A 20,251-nucleotide genomic window follows, 5' to 3' on the forward strand; every position below is an offset into this window, starting at 1 on the left:
AGCTTATCCATTTGAGGGCCGGCCATTGGATTCCTGCATTCATGACTAGGTTGATCAGGGTGTTGTGGTCGACCATGTCAAAAGCAGCAGAGACATCCAGTAGCACTAGTGCTTGGGGGGGATCCTCCGTCCGCTTTCTCTCACAGGGAAACCAGGATGGAGAGTATCACTGATTCTGTGGAGTGAGCTGGGCGGAACCCTGCTTGATGAGGGTCCAGGTAGTCTGACTGCTCCAGAAAGGCAGATAAGCTTTTGGCCACGTGGTCTTCGAGTAGTTTGGCCAAATAAGGAAGCAGTGAGATCAGTCGGTAATTGGTGAGAGTTCCAGGATCAGCTCCTGGTTTTTTCAAGAGGGGGATGACAGATGCCTCTTTGAAGGTATCAGGTACATAGCCCTGGGATAGTGAATTGTTTAAGAAGGCCATGGCTCGGTCAGGGCAGGCCGTGAAGGCTTCCTTTAGGATCCAAGGGGGAAGAAGTCTCTAGGAGAGCCAGATTTTACTTTGGTCATAAGGTCTGTGAAAACTTCTTGGCTAATCATTGGGAACTGTTCTAGCATTTGTGTGCTTTCTGGTTTCGTTTGGCAAGTGGGCTTTGTGCATATGGGGATGCTTGCTTAGATAATTTTAATTTTGTCAATGAAAACGTTATTCAGGGAGTCGCATAGGGATTTCGAAGGTGTGGTTTTTAAAGCCACTCTGTCAGGGTTTGATAGATCATTGATTATTGAGAAGATAACCTTTGATCGGTTTTTGGAGGTGAGGATTTTAAGTGAGAAATGATCGGCTTTTGCAGTCAGAATCGTTTTTTTGTAAGTTCTAAGGGCTGTTAAATAGGTGTTTTTGTCGTCCGGTAAGTATTTATTTCTCCATTTCCTTTCTGCTTGGCGCAGAGCAAGTTTTAATTCTTTTAAGTCAGTGGAAAACCATTTTTGGGCTTCGTGGCGAAGTGCCCGTTGTATTTTCCTAAGCGGGGCATGTTTCTTGCTGGCTGTCAAGTGCCAATCTGACACGTTTTTCTCACTCTCATCTAGGGAGGATTGGGTGATGGGGATTGTGTTGGCCAAGGTTTCGAGAAATTGACATTTGTCAATGGTGTTCCAGCTCCTAAAGTATCCAGGGTCAGGTTGGGGAATTTTAAGTTTGGCAAGGTTATTTAGGGATAATTTAATATGATGGTGATCTGACCAGATACAAGGAATTACATCTAAGTTTGTCATAGTCAGGTTTGTGGACCATACCTGGTCTAATATATGCCCTTTAATGTGTGTAGCGGAGGTGATGTGCTGGCTGAGGTTTAGCCCCATAAGTAGGTCAGTTAATTTAGCGGAGTGAGGTCCACCTGCTGGGTCATTGGCCCAGTAGTTGAGACCACTAATGAGTAGTATTTTCGCATGATTAGTTATGAGATGAGTCATCTGTTCGCTCAGGGACTGTGGGAACTGTGGCATGCTCTGTGGTGGTCTGTAACGTATGATACATACTAGTGGGGCAGAACCGGACTCTAGTTTAATCACTAGGTTCTCTACTTGTGGTAGTTCAAGGGGGGTAAGTACTGAGAATTTTAAGTCTTGGTGTATTATAGCTGCTACCCCCCTCCTGTTTTTCCCTGGAGGATGTAATAATCGCTGGGTAGTGCTGCTAGGATATCAGGGAAGGAGTCCTGTGTTAGCTAGGTTTCTGTTAGCAGTAGGATGTCCGGTTCTTTGGTCGCCAGTAGGTTGTGTATTTCAAGTTTGTGTCTGACCAAGGAGCGGGTATTTAGATAAATAACTGTTAGTGATTTTACTTTGTTTGTAGCTTTGAGGTTCGTGCTTTTACTCGGATGTGTATATTTACTGACTTCTGGGAATGAGGATCTTTTTACCATTATCCCATTTGCGGCTATGTTTGCCCGACAGCGCTGGTCGATTGCTAGATTGTTGGAGTGGAGTGATTTCAGTTGGGTCGCGGAGTAAGTAGTGATTTGGGCATATGGCTTGCCCCTTTCCCCGGTCGGCCGCAGAACGGCTTGCCCTCAGCGTGATTCCGCTGTGCTCCCGCGTTGCTGCCGGCATTTGTATCCCTTGGCAGCCCCAGCCCCTCCCCCTCTTCTCTGATTGGTACTAGGGTGGCGACTCCACCAGGAAAAGAGTCGAGCTGGTGTGGCGACGGGTTTGGGCGCTGTGAGTTAGGTTTAAAAATAGCAGTGCAACAATTTCATCAATTCTATTTGTGACTTTCAGATTCAAGCAAGCACAATTTTAAAAGATAAAGCGGTGGTAGCGCTTCGTGCCAGTAGCAGCACCTTTAGAGTGGTTGCTCCTGCGTTGCTATCAGCTTTTGTATCCCTTGGCATCCCCAGCCCCTCCCCCTCTTCTATGATTGGCGCTAAGGTGGCAACTCCACCAGGAAGAGAATCGAGCTGGTGTGGCGGTGGGTTTTGGAGTGGTGAGTTAGGTTTAAAAATAGCAGTGCATCAATTTCATCAATTCTATTTGTGACTTTCAGATTCAAGCAAGTACAATTTTAAAAGATAAAGTAGTGGTATCGCTTCGCGCAGGCAGCGGCACCTTTAGAGTGGTTGCTCCCGCATTGCTATCAGCTTTTGTATCCCTTGGCAGCCCCAGCCCTTCCCCCTCATCTCTGATTGGTGCTAGGGTGGCGACTCCACCAGGAAGAGAGTCGAGCAGGTGTGGCGGCGGGTTTTGGTGTGGTGAGTTAGGTTTAAAAATAGCAGTGCATCAATTTCATCAATTCTATTTGTGACTTTCAGATTCAAGCAAGTACAATTTCAAAAGATAAAGTGGTGGTATCGCTTCGCGCAGGCAGCAGCAGCACCTTTAGAGTGGTTGCTTCCGCGTTGCTATCCGCTTTTGTATCCCTTGGCAGCCCCAGCCCCTCCCCCTCTTCTCTGAATGGCGCTAGGGTGGCGACTCCACCAGGAAGAGAGTCGAGCAGGTGTGGCGGCGGGTTTTGGTGCAGTGAGTTAGGTTTAAAAATAGCAGTGCATCAATTTCTTCAATTCTATTTGTGACTTTCAGATTCAAGCAAGTACAATCTTAAAAGATAAAGCGGAGGTAGCGCTTCGCGCAGGCACCGGCCCTCATATTTATTGCCTTATTATTTTAGTTTGCTTTGATTTCAACAACTTCTCCAGGTTAGACTTCTTGCTACATTTCTTTTAGTTTATTAATTTCCCTAGTCAATGCCTGCTCAGGCCCTGTGTGCCTCATTGTATTTTCCCTTATTTTTCTCTTTCTTCTTGTTCCCCTCTGTTCCTTCCATAGATAACTCATCCTCAATAAGAATGTTGTCTCCTCCTTGCCTTATATTCATGCATGAAGTGTGTCTGTGCAACACTTGCATGTGAGTATCATGCAGTAGGCACACCAAAGAAATTGGCAAGATAATCCTATTTGTTCCAAACCAGGTACAGATAGTTTATAGAACAGAGTATGTAACTGTTTATTGGCTCTCATGCTGGGTGCTGGTATGTTTCTCATTAGGAGCTATATTGTAGTGAAGTATTAACCTCTTAACAATTCAGCCGCTGAAGAACTTTAGATTAAGCAATATATTTCCCTATCATATTTATACAGTCATCAACCTCCTCTCTGTTGTGGTGACTTTGTCGCATGTATGACAAATGTACTTTTACCCTGTCACTCTTGCCAAATGAAGGTCTTAATCTCCTAATTGAAGGTTTGGAGACCAATATAGAACAATATATACTATAAAGATACACAATTGACTCAAATAGAAATATTTCTGCAACGAACACTTAAAATAAAACCTTTATGACTAAGTGAGACTCCCTTTACCCTAACTCTCTGAATACTAATGTCTCCCTCTACTGTTCTATGAACTAAACTATTCATGTTTTTAAGCTAAATATTATAGCATATGTGCTTATACTGATGCCCTGCTTTCACACCTGATTACCTGGTCTTCAAGCCCAACTTTTCTTTCTTTCACTTGGAATAAATTGTCTCACTGATTCTTAGCCTGAAATATTCTAGGATTGCTGAAGAGTGATTTACAAGCAGTGGGTGATGGAGTGTATTCTTGCTCTCTTCATTAGTGTCCAGGTTTTGTGATCATCAGTGTTACTTGGGAACGGGGGCATTCCATGTGAGCCCAGATAGCGGACTGTAATCCAGTAAATCTGCCTACATGGCACCTTGCCCAGAGAGACTCCATCAGACTTTTGGCTTTACCTCTGGATATCCTTGTGGCTGATAGGACATCAGTGCTCTGCCCTCTCCCGCTCTGATCTGATGGAGGGGGCAGCTTCTAGAGGTGAAGGGCAACTTGTGGCCTCTGGCCCTGTGACCTCTGCCCGCCTGCCTCCTTTCTCCAGTACCGCAGACGTTGTCAATAATCTGCACCTCCTGTTTGCAGTGAGGCTGTGTGCTGGCATCCACGGCACACTGCACCTGTTTTGGTGGGCTGATTGTGTTGCGGGTGCCTAACAATCACTCTTCTCCCTCCTCCAGGGTGAGGCCTGGGCTTGCAGACCCACATACTGGAGGCGCTGCCCAATTCAGCACCACCGCATCTCCGACTTCACAATAGGCAAGTGACATGCATTGGCATCTACCCGCATTGCCCCTATGTCTGGGGGTGCCTCAACTGCAGAACCCCCCTTATCATCTCCCTCCCCAACTAGACCCAAGGATAACTCTGACAAGCTGGGCTACATGCTGGCTGATATACTGAGGACCTGCTTCACGGTGGAAACCGAAATAGACGTAGTGTCATGATGACCACTGCAAATTGGCCTGACCGTCCACTCTAGTCCCATCACTAACTTCACTGCCCGTAATTGGAAGCATGCCAATGTCGAGGAATTCCTTGTCATCTTAGCCTCTATGGCCCTTCGGGATCTGGCTTCATTGTCTGATCAGGCCTCCCAACTCGAGCAGTGGTTGGTATCTGCCAGTGATAAAGTGGCCCCGCTAAAAATTATTCAATCTAAGCGTCCTCATGACGCTCAGCGGTGGTTCACTGATCAATTGAAATTAGATAAACTGTCCCTCCGTCAAGCCGAGCGCCGTTGGAGGCGTAACTATGACTCTACATCTAAATCGGAGTATGTCAACCTACTGAAACAGTATAAAAAATCTATTTTACTGGCTAAAACCTCTTACTTCTCCCAGATCTTGGATTCGGCCTCCAAGTCTAAGGACATCTTTTCTATCGTGGAGGAGCTTACTTTGCCAGACCGTGTCACTGTTCAACCTCTACCCTCTCAAGCCCTTTGTGATTCTTTAAATTCATAATTTATTGAAAAAATTGTCACTATCAAGAACAATATTCCCTCTCCCTCCTCTCCTACCCCTCCTCCCTTGCCTCCCATGAATCCATGTCGTCTGGATGTTTTCCCCCTATCTCCCCGACCGAGTTCATCTCTTTGCTAAATTCAGTGAGCTCGGGCTCTCCTAATGATTGCTGCCCCCCTCAAATCCTCAAAGAAGCTTTCTTAGCCTGTCCGGATCCCCCGCTGTCATTGCTCAACAACTCGCTTGCCACTGGCATAGTCCCAGCCTCTTTCAAACAGGCGGTCGTAGTTCCCATTCTTAAGAAACCCGACGAGCTCCCTCGGTTATGAGTAATTTTCGTCCAATCTCCCTTCTCCCGTATCTGGGGAAAGTTTTGGAGACTTATGTCACTCATTGTATCAGCACATTTATTGAGCGTTCTTCTTTTCTGGATAACCAGCAAGCCGGCTTCCGACCAGCTCATTCCACCGAAGCTGTCATCGTGGCCGTGATGGATGTGTTACGACAAGGTGCCAATAAGAACATCGCCCAGGCTCTTGTATTACTGGATCTGTCGGCTGCGTTTGACACGGTCGATCATACCATCTTGATCGACCGTGTCAACAATGCGGGCATCCAGGGCACTGCCCTTGATTGGATCAGATTCTTCCTGCACCAGCGCTCCCAGGCAGTCCACCTGTCCACTTTCTCTGCTTCTTACTCCCCCCTTTCCTGTGGAGTCCCTCAGGGCTCTGCTCTGTCGCCACTTCTGTTCAACCTTTATATGCATCCCCTCATGGTTTCCCTCCGCCACACCCCAGCTACTATCTTTAATTATGCTGACGACTTACAATTGATTTTTCCTGTTGATTCCTCCCCTTCTTCCTGCACTAACTTTCAATCCACCATGCTTGCTATCTATGAGTGGATGCACTACAGTCAGCTGAAGCTTAACCCTAACAAGACGGAGCTGGTGCTGATGGGTGGGCCAGCCAACCCTTGGAATTCCAGCTTCTGGCCTCCCACTCTTGGGACCTCGCCCTGCCCTGTCAATTCAGTAAAGAGCCTGGGCGTCATTATAAGTAGTGACCTATCTATGAGGCCTCAAATTAATGCTGTTACATCATCCTGCTTTTTCCACCTGCGCAGGATATGCAAATTTCGTAGGTTCCTCACCACTGAGGCGCTCACATTTGTCATCATGACTCTTGTCACCTCCCGTATTGACTACGCCAACTCCCTCTATGTTGGAATACTGCCTCTCCATCTACACCGGCTGCAGTTGGTGCAAAACCAGGCGGCCAGACTGGTCTTTCGTCAGCCCAAACATCAACACGTCTCGCCCCTGCTGAGGAGACTGCATTGGCTTCCTGTGGCCTACCGCTGTATGTTCAAACTTGGCTGTATTGTTTTTAAGGCTCTTGACGATCAGGCCCCAGCCTTCATCACCTCCAGCCTTCAGCGGTACGCCCCCTCGAGAGACCTTCGGTCCATCTCCCACAACCTTTTGATGGTCCCAAGGTATAAACGTAAAAAGTATGGTGGCTCGTGTTTTTCTTTACTGGCCCCCACTCTGTGGAATTCCCTCCCCATCTCCCTCAGACTCTGCCCCAGTTATGTCCACTGTCGCAAACTTCTTAAAACCCACTTCTTCCAGTTAGCCTATTGAGTTATTCTGCTGCACCGCTAACCTGCTGTTGTCTTTGAGCGCCATGAAACCATTTAGGTGACCGTGCGCGGTATAAATGTTTTTAACATAACATAACATTTAACATAACTGTGTCTCCCACACAAAAATGGTGCTCTGTGACCTGCAATCTCCTCTGAACGATGAGCAATCTACCCTCACAGACCTCCTGGATGGGGTGTAGATTCTGGAAGACAGGTTGGAGGATGCAGAGGGCTGCCCTCAGGTACAACCTCAGGTGTGTGGGTCTCCTGGAGGGTGCAGAGGGTAAGAATCCAATCCCTCAAAAGTGTTATGCCTCCACACAAACAAACCCCTTTCTCTATTGAGAGGGCCCACACTGTCTTGATGCTCCAACCTGAGCCTGGCCTAGCACATTGACCTATGGTCACCAAGATCCTCCACATCAATGACAGCAACTAAATCCTTTGAGAGGCCCAGAGAAACTCCCTCCACCGGAAGTGGGCAATTGCCACGTACTGTTGTTTCCTGATTACACAATAGCGGTCTAGCATCAGCTCTTCTCTTTCGTTGGTGTGAAATGTAAACTCCGCTAGCTGGGTTGCAGTACTACTTACTGTTCCCACCAAGCCCAAAATCCCAATCAATGCCCACTCCACCCACTTCTTTGAAAACCACACAGAAGTGTGGGATTGAGCTGACCAGCGAGTGCCCTCGACTAGGGGAGTGACCGCTATAGACTGGGATTGGCTACTGCCACTATTGTGTAGGTTTAAAACAACAAGGGAACCCCAAGTAAGTCACCACAGGACCTCAGGGAGTATTTTTTTTTAAACAACAACGGTCCCATGCAACAAAGAATCAAGCATACAGAAAAATACAGACACAGTCAATTCTGTATTGAGTGACTTGTTCAGCCGGAAAGCGGTCTAGATATGTTTACTTTTAGCAAGAATACAAGGAGAATCTTGAAAATTCTGTTCATACTACGATTTTGAGAACACTTTAAGCTTTTTGCCTAAAAGCCCTTTCCTGTTCACTTTGAGTGTACTAAAGTGTTTGTGTTTAATTGGTGTACAGGCTTGTGCCCCACAACGTGAGACTGTTGAAGGATATTCTCCGTGTATTCTTGCTAAAAGTAAACATATTTAGACCGCTGTCCGGCTGGACAAGTCACTCAATACAGAATCGACTGTGTCTGTATTTATCTGTATGCTTGATTCTTTGTTGCATGGGACCGTTGTTGTTTCCCAAAAACTATTGTGTAGGTGACACCCTCACAACCGTGCTGCTCCTTCTCCCGGCAATATGAGACTCTCCACAGATTATAAAGCAGCAGAGGGTTGTCAGTCAGCACTGGCCACAACTTGCGCCTTTCACCACCACCATACCACTTAGTGAGGGACCCCAGAAAACTCTTCCAGCAAAGTCGACTCTGCCACACCTTGTTTATCAGCATGGTAGGCAGTCAAGTCCCCCAGTCACTCCAAAGACAGCAGATGATGTTTTCTGACCTATACCACTGCGAAGAGGATCCCAGTCTTCTATGATCCCTTGTCCCCCATGCCAAACTGCTGATTAATATTATCTCTGATTTTGCCTCTCCCTGAATTGCTGGTTTCTGACTGTATGTTTTTTGGAAAACACATGGACCTAATATGCCCCACATGCTATGGTCCTGTCCCATCCTTGTGTCTTACTGGCAACTGTCACATTCCTTCTTGGCTGACTCTCAGGTAATGCTGCACTCCTAAGTTTGGAGGTCTGCACGTTGGGGCTCTTCCACTGATCCCAGAAACAAAAACTCCAGGCCCATTTCGTGGACGGTAACCTCATACTAGCAAATCACCTAGTGACTAAACACTGGAAGTTAGCCTTGTTGCCCCAGGTAGCTACCTGGTACTGATCACTGGTTGCTTGGGCCTGAGTAGAGCATGCTGCACCTCTGCCAAGGGTCTGAGAAAGCATACCCTCGCACAGGGGTGGGACATGCTGCTTGCGGTTTTCAAGGTACTAATCAAAGTTGATACATGCATGTCCAGAATGTATGGCCCACTACAGAAAACTCTTTACTGTCGTCTGGCTGCTCTGGTCTGTATGGGGTACCTCTCTTAGGCGCAGTCCCTCCCCCCGCCCCTTGACTCATCAGCAGAATTGCAAATGACTGCATTCATATGCATAACACCCCCTGTCTTTCGCACCTATCCCTCAGACCCTATTGACTCATAGGCAAGCTCCCCATCATTGCTAATACTGCACCCCCACACCATCAAAAACATGTAAAACACTAGGTTTGGAGGTTGGGGGGGGGGGGGGTTATCCAAATCTAGTGTTTTACATGTTTTTGTCACCAGTTCCTGTTTTTTAGTTTTCTGGAAAGTGTGTCACAATCGCTGCTACTGCTTATCCGATGCCTGACTACCATACCACACTACTGGACTCATGTTCTTTCCTCACTGACTACTTATGTCAAATTTATTGCGAGTACCTTGCTTGATCATTAGTCACATGTTATGTACCTCACCGCTGACCTTTAGGCTTGAAAAATTCTACAAATTTTTTTTTTTAAATCTTAGCCAGTTTTAGCAATCCTAATTATGTGAATAATCCTACTCAAGTGGGAAAGTACCTAGAAACACAATTCTCTGTCCCAGATGGCAGCAGCACTAACCAGACACCCTGTTAAAATCGCTAGGGGGAGAAAGAACATTGTTAGCAACCAAATACCACTCACAGGCGTGAAGAATATTACATTTTGCTACATGTGCTTAAAGTCAAAGTTTCTTAAATGTGTATTTCTTCATGTGTTTTTAAAGTTCTAAACAAAACACACGAGCGCTCGGGTCTATCAGGAGAAAAGGAGGGACAAAGAAGGCTGACTAAGAAGAAGGCGTCCCTTCAAAGGACGGTTTCCCTCAACCACAAAATCAAAGAGAGAATGGATCACTTGTGCTGTGAAATCAGGGTCTTAGTAGTGTTGCAACCATATAAAAACCCTCATAAAACGTACGCAGGCCAATGGCGGTATATCTTGATTCTCCACCTTGGTGTATCGTTACAGCATCATCATAGGGTTCTTAGGTGATACGTATGCTGTCCTCCACTTGGAGGTAGACCAACTGATTTACCAGTAGTGTCCAGAGATTTAAAAGGTGAGGGTGTAAAAGTGCTCCAGTGCAGTGAGGTTAAAATTCCCTACATCACTGTGTGACACAAAACAAAATGATTTAGAAACACAGTGAAGTTGAAAAGTAAAAATATATAATGGTGCGTCGATAGACCCAGTTACCAGTCTACCACACTATAAGGTCAACATGTTTCAGCCTTCTTGTAATATCTAAAGGCTTTCGTCTGGACCGGATATATTTAGGAGCTTTTTACAGCTCCTAATTCTAGTAGTTAACTTACCACTTGTGTTTGTGAATTCAGATCTGTTGTATCTGGAACTACAAGAAAAGAAATAACTATTATCATAATTCTTGTATGTATACCCTATGTATTCAGTATAGTTACTTATTGCGTGACACTACATACTCATGATTGCTGTTAAGATTATTTGTGCGACTATTTAAATTATTATCTTTTGCTGTCTCAAGTCAAAATAGGTGTACTTTACTGCTTCTAGCGTGGGTTTGCATGCCAGGTGTCCAGGCCACAGAGGGAAAATAAATATGCTGAACTTTCAAAAGATTTTCAAAAGATTTATCTAGGATGGTGCTCATAGTACAGGAATTAAATAGACTGATCTTCAGTTAGTCATGGTGGTCATTCAATGTGACCTTTAACACGAAAACAGATGCACAGTATACTCAAAATGCAGAGTTTAGTGCATCTTAACCAAACAGAATACGAGTGCATGGAGGCTTTGGGGCACACCAGTAGGTGAGGGGGGAAGCACTGACACAGACACCAAAATAGTGTGATAAAGGCTGCTTTATTGGAATCAGGTGCACAGACAACAACAACCCCCTTGGCCTGTGCCGAACAAAACTACTGCTCACTAAATAACAACTGCCTGACAGCCCCGCACCCCCACCCCTAAAGGTAACCCCAACATTGCAACTGAAATACAAAACATCCGCTCAGCAACCTACCCCCCTACCCACCGACTGAATGACCACAGTGACCTCCATGACCTCACCCCCGCCTACCATACAGTCCCAGGCCTCCAGCAAATCCCCCCTATCTCCTTAGGAAAGCACCAACAAGTAACCGCACCTGTTCCAGCGACACCACAACTCTGAACACCCTAACATCCAGTGCACCATCGACCAACAAAACCCCTCACAGCCAGGACCAAACCCCCTCCACAACGGCTCCCCCCAGGAACCCCTACCCACCCCACAGGGGGAAAAAACAGGGAGGGCGGGCGGGACAACAATTTTGCCTATCGGACCACCTGGCTGCTGTGTCACTGCACCACAAACAGTGTGCAGTGACACAAAATGGCCGCTTAAGTAAGGGACAAGCCCAATACGAGCCCAAAGGAGCCCAACCAGCCCAACCAGCCCAGCTACGGCAAGCCCCGGGGGTCAAGCTTCCTCCCCCCCTCCCCTGGTGCCCCAAACTTCCCCGGGGGGGCTAGCCTCCCGCTGGTCGGCCGCCCCCCCAAATCCCCATTGGGGCAAACCAGTAGTTGAGGGGGGGAAGCACTGACACAGACACCAAAATAGTGTGATAAAGGCCGCTTTATTGGGATCAGGTGCACGTACAACAACAACCCCCTTGGCCTGTGCCGAACAAAACTACTGCTCACTAAATAACAACTGCCTGACAGCCCCCCACCCCCACCCCTAAAGGTAACTCCAACATTGCAACTGAAATACAAAACATCCGCTCAGCAACCTACCACCCTACCCACCGACTGAATAACCACAGTGACCTCCATGACCTCACCCCCGCCAACTATACAGTCCCAGGCCTCCAGCAAATCCCCCCTACCTCCTTAGGAAAGCGCCACTCGAAAATCGCTTACGACTTTTGACCCCCCCCTAGGACTCGATACCTGAGCACCCCCAAAGCCCCATCCAACGCCTCCTTCAACTGGACGATGTACAATTCCATTCCATACCTTGACAGGTGAACCCCATCCTACCTGAAAAAAGACACTGCGCCGTGGCGCGATTCCGGGTGCTCCATCCTCCCCACCCCCTCCCTGGCACAAAAGTCCCTCATCTCCCGAATAATCTGCCTCCGTGCCCTGTCTATGGCTCCTGGGCGCTCCGCTCCCCTCCAAACCTGCCTGGGAATAAACTCGGACCAGATCACATGACAGCCCGCCCATTGCTTCTTTATTTCCCTCAGGTCCCTCTTCATTTGCTTGAGCAACGCCAGCCCCTTGCACTGCACCAAATCGTTTGCGCCCAGATGAATCACCACCACATCTGGGCACACCCCCCCTCTCACCACCGTATTCAATAAGGGCAACAAATCATGCCAACGCCTACCCCCTTTTCCCCTCCAGTGACAACGGTACAGCCCTTCATCCAATCCCAAATTGAGTGTCCGATGCCTGTCCCACTCCGCATGTTCTGCCCGCTTGGCGAATGAGTGTTCCACAATATACACATTCAAAACAGCCACCTACGGCCCATCCACAGCACCTGTAAAGACACACATATCAAAATCGGGAATCACTGTTACAACACCCCATCCGCCGCCCGCAACCTCACATACGTCCGGTAACAATCCGACTTCCGCCATCCCAGCCTCTGTATCTCCTCCTTTCCCCAACCTCTCTGTGCGGCCTCCGTCGCTGCCCCGATCCGGAAGGAATGCGTCCCGAAAGCCAGCGGGTCCTCACCCATGTACCGTAGGGTGTGCCGCAGAACCCACAATGCCTGAGCCGCCGTCACCCCGTCACCCCCACCTCGACCAAAAACCTCCGCCTCCTTCTCGCCGCGGCTCGCCATCAACCTCGTCCCCCACGCAGCTGGACACACCCCCTCCCGGCCGCCTGGGCCCAGCACCACCCATGTCCCGACTCCCCCCTGGTCCGTCTTCAAGCGACGCAAACGCACCGCCACCTCCTGCGCTCACAACTCCACATACTCCCACAACAACCCCTGCCTTCCTCTTGCGCCCAGCAACTCCGACACCCGAAACGCTCCAAAGAACAGCCAAGACATCAGGGTAGAAAACCGCACCGCCTCGCCCTCATCCCTGCACACCGCCGGGAGCGCGCCAATGACTACCTCCAACAACTCCACTGTGATGGGACGTCGCAGACGCACCTTTTCACCCCTTTCCCTCGCCCACCCCTCCAGCAGCCGGGTCCCCAATTCCCCCACAGACGGGGAGTAACCCCATCACAACTTTCCCATGAACGCCACCGCCGGCAACTTGCCCGCAATCGTCACCCGCGACAGCCCTCTATCCATGACCGCCAACATGAACCTTACCACCTGTTCCTCGCGCAGCCACCGGTCCCCTCGCCTTACCGCGGCAGACTGCAGGAATTCCTCCCATGCCTGCTCGTATGCCTTCCACGTCGACACCGCTACCGACGCCTTCACCAGCTGAAAGACCCGGCCTCGCCCACCGACCTACAGGTCCTCCGGCACCGGCGTCCTGACCTCCTCCGCCACCGTGGCTAGCCCATGGAACCTCTCCCACTGTGAACGAGACAAAGCATCCGCAATGTCATTGTCCACTCCTGGAACGTGGCGCTCCTGAAACAGGATGTCATTCTCTAAGCAACGCAAAACAAACACCCTCATCAACTTCAGCACCTGCGGGTCCCGGGCCGACTGTCTGTTCACCACCTGCACGAAGGCCATGTTGTCTACCCGAAACAACACGCACTTGTGCGCCAGCGCCAGCGCCCCCGACCACACCGTGACCGCCACCACCAACGGGAACAACTCCAAAAACACAATGCTCCGCCCTCCTGCCTGCCATTGCGCCGGCCACTGATCCGCACACCATTTGCCCTCCCAGTACAGACCGAAACCGCCGCCGCCCGCCGCATCCGAATACATGGTGGCATCCCACTCCCAGTCCTACGCCGGCGCCATGGGTACTCCATTGAACCGTTCCAGGAACGCCCGCCACATGCGCAGATCCTCCTTCATTCCCGCCGAGAGGCGCACATGGTGATGAGGCAAGGTCAAACCGGACAACGCCAAACCCAAACGCCGGCAAAACGTTCGGCCCGGCGCACAAGGCGACAAACAAAATTCAAATGTCCCAACAGCACCTGCACCTCTCTCACCGTCACCTTCCTTTTTGCCAATATCCCGTCCACCATACCCAGCATCGCTGACCTCTTGTCTTCCGGTAGGCGCGCTTCCATGGCGACCGAGTCGAGCTCGATACCGAGAAAGGACAACACCGTACTGGGACCGCACGTCTTCTCTGGCGCCAGGGGAACCCCAAATTCCCCCATCAACCCGGCCAAACCGTCCAGCTGCCGCTGGCAGTCCGCCGCTCCGGGCCGCCCCACCAGGAAAAAGTCATCCAGGTAGTGCGTCACTGACTCTGAGCCTGTGCGCCTGGAAAAAACCCACTGCAGGAATGAACTAAAACGCTCAAATAGCACGCACAAAATGGAGCACCCCATCGGCAGCGCCTTGTCCACAAATATGAGTCCCTGGAACTGGATCCCCAACAACTGGTGAGCCACCCGGTGAACCGGAAGGATTCGGAAAGCCAACTTGATATTGCATTTCACCATCAGTGCGCCCCTCCCCGCCGCTGAGACGAGCCTCCGCGCCACGTCCACCGACGAATAAGTCACCGATGCCAACTCCGCCGAAATGTAGGCATTGACCGACTTCCCCTCCGGCCAAGACAAGTGTTGTATCAGCCGGAACTGCCCCTCCTCTTTCTTGGGCACCACCCCGATGGGGGAGATGATCAAAACCGGCATCGGCGGCTCCGTGAAAGGGCTCGCCATCCTACCTTCCCTGAGCTCTTTGAACAGTTTCTCTCTCACAATGCCCTTGTGCGCATTCACTGACTTCAGATTGTCCGCCCAGCGAGCAATACGGGGGCCCTCATAGCCCAGCCGAAACCCCTCCCGAAAACCACGACACAGCACCGCAGCATCCTCCGCCCACGGATATGCCGCCAACCAGGGCTCCATCCGCTCGATCTTAACCGGCGTACGAGCCTTTGCCCAAAGCTCCTGCTCCCCCCCACTGCCTCCCCCCTCCCACCACCCTGTCCCCCTCCGGCTTGGGCACTTCCGTGCGCGGGCTGCTGTCCCGGTGGGCCCCCAAGCCCCCAGCAACGCAGCACTGGGTGCCGCCGCCCGCATTTCGAGCACTCGTGCCGGAAACGGAATGCCGCCCGCCCGCATGCTCCTCTATTGAAGTCCCAGCAGGACCCGACCGTGGCCTGGCCGCCAGTTTCTCCCTGCCCCACCCCCCCATGGGTGGGGCGGCCTGAAAAGGGGGGAGGCACCAGCGGCAAACCGCTGGCCGTGTAGATGGTGCGGCCAAACTTGGCCCCACCCATCGTCTGCTGGTACAAATCCGAATCCAGCTCCCCCATTGCGCTTCCCGGTCCGCCGCCATGCGCGGCCGGAATTCCTCGTCGTAGTGTGACCACGCGAACCCGCCGTATGTCACCTGTGCTCTCCGCACCACATCCATGTATTTGAAAAGTGCGACGGACCGGTCCGGAAACTTCTCACAATACACGCTCGCGTATATGAGGAAAGCCGCTGACCAATTGTTCAGCGTCAGGGGCGCCTTTGGGCGCCTAGCTAACTCCTGCTCCTCTTCCTTCGACCCTTCCTTGGACGTTAACTCCCTGTGAAGCTTCAATATGTCAATGTACTCCCCTTTCCAGATCTTCTCCTTCATCGCCAACGAAAGGTGCGTCCCCAGCGGCTTAGTCAGCCCCAGGTACGGTAACTTACGCACCGGCACTACACAACTCTCCTTCCCCCCTCCCGCAGAATCCTTCCCTCCGACCGCCGCCGACTCGCCACACGTGCTTGGCCCGTCGCCACCCGTCGCTGCGCCATCCGTGCCCACTCCAGCGTCCTGCACGTACCGTCCCCGCACCAGCCGCCATCCATCTTCCCCCTCACCCCCAGTCCCACCAAAACTTGCACACAGTGCCGCTTGCCGCTCCCCGCTCCGTCTCCCGCCTTACCTGGCGTCAAGGTTGGCGTCCTTGCCGGATCCCGCCGCCCAACCAGTGGAGCTGAGGGGGCCGTCACCCTGGGCACATCTCCCCTTGCCGGCACCTGTAATACACTGCCAACAACATTACTCGCCCCCCCTTCCTCCCGAATCTCTCCTTCCTCCTCTGACTCTCCATCAGCCGGCTCCGCACAACCGCGGCCCCCCTTTTGGGGTTCCAACCGGCTCAACCCCGCTCTCTCTCGACACACCCGCATCAACTCCACCAAGTCCAAACTCCAACTCCCGTCCGCCACACTCGCCTCACAACCAGAAGTATGTGCATCCATCCTCACTCCCCTACCCCCGGCGTTCGTAATGACCCTTCGGGGAGGGGCTGGCAGAGACGAATCCCGCCTCCATTCACTGCGGTCATGAGCCAGGTCCCACGCTGGAGCTCGGCCGCCCACACCAGACAGAGCCGGCCCATCCTCTCGGTGGTTTGGAGCCGCATGCTGCTAACCCGAGTGCCTCGCGAACAGCTCCTGCCAAGGAAAGAAGGTGGAGTCCAGCATGCCAGGGTGGAAACCCCCCCCTTCCCCCCCATGCGCCCCCCTCCCCCATCCCAGCAACACCCCCTGCCCCCACCCTGCCGAGTGGCCTCCGTGCCGCGACGGGATCCCCCCGCCACCCAGGCCCCATCCCCCCTCCCATTCCCAGCCCCCAGGCCCTCCCCATCCCCCGAACCCCCAACTCGGCCCGCACCGCCCCAAGCCCCCTCCCCAAACCCCACCCGCCGCACCCCCGCTTCCCTCCCCATCGCCGCAACTCCCCCCGGGCCCGCCACTTCCCCCACCTCCCCTCCACTACCCCAACTGACCCACCCACCCAGCCCCGGCCCACCCCTCCTGCTCGCCGCGCCTCCGCACCCCCCCACCAATCCCCCCGGCCTGCCATTCCCCTCTGCCTGGCCCCCCGCCGCCCCCGCCCCGGCGACAACTGCCTGCTCGGACCCACCATGTCCCCTCCCTCCTCCGATGACGATGAACTCCAGTCCAGCTCGGTGTCCACCCCCTCCACCTCTGTATCCTCAATCAATAGCGGGGAAACCGCCCCCGCGTCCCCATCCCCCCCACCAGCAGCCCACCCAGCTCTTCACGCCGCGTCCCTGCTCCCGCGTCCCGCCCCCCCCGTCAGCCCCATCACCACCCCCGGCCCCCAGGCCCCCAACCCCCCTCCCCACACCCCCCACTGGCGCCACTACCTGAGCCCCCGCATCTGCCCCCACCCCACCATGCCCTCCCAACCCTGCCACTGCCTCGTGAGCTGCTCCTCCCCCCCGCCCCCCCAGGCACCTCACCCCACCCCCTCCACGAATGCCAGAGCTCGTTGGTCGGCCGCCCCCCCAAATCCCCATTGTAACGCTCGTATTTTTAGGACATTCATTGCAGGAAGTGTTATTAATTGTGCCAAACTAATACTGCTTCAACAGATGAAGCGCTATTACTAAAATTCACGTTTTGCAGGCGGTGAAATTTAAAAGAAAGAAATCGGTGCAATTTTAAGGAGTAATATTCTAAAATAAACGTTTACCTTCATATTGAAGTTGTCAAACTTTCTTCAGGATGCCTCCGAGCAGTTGGAATCCTAAGTCTGGAAAGGTAAAAAGTTATAATTCTAAACGTTTTACCGAGTTCCAACTGCCTCCTGAGCTTGGGCGGCAGCTTACCAGTTCCTACAATTCATTGACTTGTTCTGTCTCTGCGCGGCATCCTGTTAGACTGGGGGCCGCGTAGAGAGCCCATTTACATAGAAGAGGTTATTGAAATCGTAGAAGGACTCCTCTACCGGTATTGGCACAACTAATAAGGGCTATAGGAAAGAGCTGTTATGCCGTGCTTTCTTGATTGTTGTGACTTTCTTCAGGATCTTAAGTAAACTGCTGTGAAAATGAAGCAAAAAAAGTGCACAAATTATACAAGGAGAAATTGACCCGGTATATTGGATTTGATACAAAACCAGTGACCCAAGGAAAGCAAGATGATGGATTCACTGGTGGTACCCGCAAAATTCAGGAATAGTGACCCAGCTGTCCTTAGCATAAATGCTTAATGTGCAAACGCGTCTCAAACCTATCTCTGCTATCCAGGATGGTCCTCTGTGTGCATTGCCAGGGGACAGGAATGCCCCTTTTAAAGTCCTAACCTCATAAACGTTTTGCTAAGTTTCGATGGCGCTGTTTTTCAAAGCAGTCTCTTCATTCCTTCGTTGTCGCTTATCTCAAAATTTTTCAACGAGGTAAAATGCCCTACTCAGTATATACAGTCTAGTATTCATGAGTTTATGTATCTGGAGAAGAAAGGAGTGAAGTGACAAAGGTGTTATTTTTTAAATGGCGTTCCATTTATTTGAAGAAACAGTCTGCCTGAATCAATGCAGCGTGTCTCAGACCTCTAGGCCCTAGAGATCTGAGACACTCTGCATTTATAATTGTGTCAGAAAGCATGTTTTGTAGAACTTTTTTTCTGATATCTTGTTTAGGGGCAAGGATGTGGCACAACAGCCAGAGCTGATGACTGTAGAGCTGGGAAACCAGGTTCAATGCTTGATGTCTGCTCAACATCCTGTGATTCTGGGCAAATCACTAAATCTCCCTGTGCTTACAAAAAATGAATGTGTGCTTGTGTAATGTAAAAGATGCTCCTGTAAAGCGCTCCAATACCTTTGGGTCATGTTCGCGCTATATAAAACTGAAAAAAATATATTACAACATTTTGTGAGCATTCCTGTTTCCAGGCACTGCTCAAGACTGGAAGTGGAGCACAACCTAAGGATGGCAGAAGCGAGAATCCATCCACACATTGTGTCTGTGGAGAAAAACATGCGCTCCCACACCTATGTTTTGGGAGTGTTTTTGCTAATCTATCCTAAATTTTGTGTTGTATGTGAAAAATAAGGCACCAATTAAATTTTTTCTGCTAATTGTTTTCTTTTCATTTGAACTTTAGAATATGCACATGCACTACAAAAACTTCAGTTTACTTAACACTCTTACTTTATTTAACCCCTTCCATGCGGCCGCGATTCTGCGCCTGTGCGGCAGAATCGCGAGTGGGCGGGTTCATGACAGCCCCCAGTCGTCATCAGCACACGAGCACCGTAGTGCATGACGGCTGGGGCCGTCATCAGCATGGAAGGGGTTAATATTATTTGCCCTATACAACCTGGGCTCTGCAGGGGGAATGGCCATCAATGATCCAGAGTACCAACTTCCAGAACTTTTTTATCAGGTGGTGGTGGTGGAGGGGGGCTCAACGTGTAAAAAGGTTTTGATAGGGGGGCTCGGCCGACAAAAGTTTGAAGACCTCTGCTCTAGGACATGAGGGAAGATTTTTGTTGTAAAGTGAAACTTCAATTACCGATTTCCCATTGTATGCGTGGTAAAGGCAATGGATATTTGCCTTCGACGTGGAGCACACGGCCAAGCAGAGAGGCTCTCACCTGTGCAGCAAGAAGCATGTGGACCTGGTGATAGTGGTCATGCGTTCTCCGGTGCCTCCAGGTCAATGTTTTATTTCACCTGTTGAACGATCACGGCAATGGTTTTGACATTTGACTAGTTTCCATTACAAACAGAAAGGTTCTTTAAAATGCCTCCACTCAGAAAAGAGTTTGAGGACCTACCTATTGAGCAAACACCTGCGCTGGCTTTAATTAATGTAATTTTCCTTGGAAGGATGTCATGTATGCTGACTGCAGTATGAATATATTGATGGAAGGTATTGTGGCAATGCGCACTACTTCAGATGCTCTGGTCCGGAATGATTCCATCGGTATTCTCTCACCCATCAGTTACTGATACTGCAGGCATTGGTAATTTAGGTATGAGCTTATCCTGCGGTAATCCAACTAGGATCATGAGTAGTGTTTTAGGTTTAGCTGTTGCCCCGTTTATTTCCTGCGGTAATTTCCCATTTTCAACAATTTTCCGACTCATAAATGTTACTCAGGGGAATAAGGAATGCCGTGATATATTGCTGCATCCTTGTATTTCCTGATTTTGGAGGTATCTCCTGTCAGTAACAGAATCAGGAATTCCATCATTCTCTTAAAGCGCGCCAAAGTCTCCCACTTGGGATCACTGTTAAAATAATTAGCATGTTGCTGTTTGTAATGATGAGGGAGCTCTCTGTTGTCATTTAGTGATTCTCCTTGGCTTTGGATAAACTCAAAAGGCTGACAGGGGCGTAGCTTGGTCAATAAAATTGGGGGAGCTGCCAGCTTTAG

General features: G+C 50.6%; 1 protein-coding gene across 1 annotated transcript in view; it reads left to right on the plus strand.

Annotated features, from left to right (window-relative positions):
- The window catches only part of ADAMTS16 (ADAM metallopeptidase with thrombospondin type 1 motif 16), a 975,864-nt gene that overhangs the window by 238,849 nt on the left and 716,764 nt on the right, over window positions 1-20,251 (plus strand). The gene's annotated exons all lie outside the window — the stretch shown is intronic.

Source organism: Lissotriton vulgaris, chromosome 4_1 (genome assembly GCF_964263255.1).
Source record: "Lissotriton vulgaris chromosome 4_1, aLisVul1.2, whole genome shotgun sequence".
In the NCBI taxonomy this organism is placed as follows: Eukaryota; Metazoa; Chordata; class Amphibia; order Caudata; family Salamandridae; genus Lissotriton; species Lissotriton vulgaris.